Raw genomic sequence first — 2598 nt, 5'->3', positions numbered from 1 at the left:
CATCAATTTTGAATAAATTAGCTTCAATATTTACTGATTTATCGAAGATTTTGTATTTCTCGAAATTACCGTTATATGGGATGTGGGCGTGGTTATTGTCCGATTTTAGAAATTTTCGGCCATTTAGTATGCTGTACAGAGGCCAACAACTGTGCCAAGTTTGGAAGAAATTGGTGCAGCGGTTACCAAGATATACACATGTAACCATAAGTGGGCGTGGCTACGCCCATTTGCCAAAATTTTAAAATATTCTTATTTTTCGTCTAAAACTCATTGTAAATATCAATTTTGAGTGAATAATCTTCAGTAGTTACTAAAATATCGCAGTTTTCGTTTTTCTGAAAATTACCGTTATATGGGAGGTAGGCGTGGTTATTGTCCGATTTCGCCCATTTTCAATACCATCCGTCCTACGCCCAAAAGAAGTTCACGTACCAAGTTTCGTTAAGATATCTCAATTTTTACTCGAGTTATCGTGTGCACAGACGGACGGACAGACAGTCACCGCTTAATCGATTTCTCTTTTCATTCTGATCATTTATGTATACATTTGTCTATATCTATCTCGACTCGTTTTGCCTGTTACAAACAACCGTTATGTGAACAAAGTTATAATACCCTTGTGCAAAAGTGCGCTCGGGTATAAAAAGACATACGAATAAAATTAAAAGAACCTAAAAATTAAATGAAATCAAAATTATTTATACTTTTTTATTTTTAAAAGAATAACATCTAAAAATTAAAAGAAAATTAAATTAAGAGAGAACAAAATTAAATTAAAACAGAAAACGACATAAAAATGTTTCTCAAAATTTTATGAAAATAAAACATAAATAATTTTCTTTTTAAAATACTAAAATAAAATAAAAAAATAAACTAAGTTTCGAAAATTACAAATACAATTGAAAAACAAATATTTCTTCTATTTTAAACAATAAATCTAAAAATTTGAAGAAAACTAAACTAAAAAAAATTTAACTAACAAAAAAAGACAAGTGGAGAAGTATAAGTACGGGCGTGTTAAGAGTATGAACTTGGAGTAAATGAACGTCCTCAGTTATTGAAATATCAGAGTTTTCGTATATCCGAATTACCGTTATACGACAAGCATTACTTTTTCGTACCAATTAAATGCACGGAGTTTGGTAGAAATTGATAAATCGAATACCGAGATACATACACATTTTTCGTCATAAGAGAGCGGAGCCACGCCCAAAACCCAAAAATGTATAACAATCTAATTTTCTGCAATTATCGATTTTGAGTCAATTAGCTTAGTTTTCGTGTTTCTGTAAATTACCCTTATATAGGAGGTGGGCTATTGCCCGATTTGCAACAAATTTCTTAGCTGGATCCCAAGCAAGGCTTGAACCGAGTTTGGTAAGGATTGGTGAAGCGGCTACTAAGATACAGTATTTCATCACGCCCCTTGTCCAAAAATTTTATAATAATATTATTTTTAATTAAAAAAACATTAATTAAGGAAGAAAACAAAAATATTAAAACAGAAAAAAATTAAAAAGTTTCTAAAAATGAAATTAAAGTAAAAAAAAAAAATTTAAGTCAAATTTTTAAAACAACAAAACCTAAAATTAAAATTAATCAAAAAAGAAGGAAACTACGCTGCCCGAGGACTCAAACTGGTATTTCTATAATGGCACGCCTGCCACTCGGCCATTGAGACTGTTGGAGCGACGCCAGCTAAGTGATGTACAAGTGAAAGAGAGAGCTTTTTTTTAAGACATTTGTGCTAGAATAACAAACTAGAACTATCTTGTCATCTGTATTTTACTTGTCTTACGTAAGACATATCTTAGCCAGAATTGCCCTGTATATAATATTCACGTCAAAACTTAACTTAAGCTTTTTATGGACGCGTTATCTATAGTCTTCTTGGTTGTTCAAGCCATGAGAAAGCAACATGAGATCTAGATCACATTTCTCGCGTACGCGTGTAGCGCTTTGTTAAGCTTTTTATAAGTAATAAATATGTATATATATATATTTGAGTGACGAGTATAGAGAGCTCTTAACCCGTGCATCATAGTTTTACTAGGACAAGAATAACGTTAAAGCTCTCTTTGGCCAACTTTGTCTTAGATAAGTCATTCGCAACAAGTTACATGCGTGCAGAGCTTTTTAAACTCTCTATCTCTCTTTTTAGAAACTTGTTATATTGTAAAATAAAAAAGCTTTTTTTCTCAAACGTCTCATAGTACTGAATGCTACGTTTTTAACTTTATTTAGCAGGACGATATATATATATATATATCACACGATTTTAAAAACGGCACAACTCGAAATTTCGGCATTTTTGAAATTATACAATAAAAATGTACACAGAGCTTTTATTTACATTTCAGCAAAAGCTGGAATAAATTATTTGCTTATAATTTGTTGAAAACCCCTAAGGTAAATTCTTCCTTGCCCATATGATAAGCATGTGCTAAGAAATAGTTTTTCGCATTTTCTGGCGAACGTGTAATTTTGAGTTGTGTCATGTGCAAGATTTACATACCCTTAGGATAATTCGTCTAAACACGCACCGGCTAACAACCAGTAAGACTCGTAAACACTAATTTTAAATGAATAGCCATA

Source organism: Rhagoletis zephyria, unplaced genomic scaffold, assembly GCF_001687245.7.
Source record: "Rhagoletis zephyria isolate East Lansing unplaced genomic scaffold, Rhagoletis_zephyria_1.1 Rzeph_scaffold_06815, whole genome shotgun sequence".
NCBI lineage: Eukaryota > Metazoa > Arthropoda > Insecta > Diptera > Tephritidae > Rhagoletis > Rhagoletis zephyria.
The sequence above is the reverse complement of the archived record's forward strand: the minus strand, read 5'-3'. Positions refer to the sequence as shown.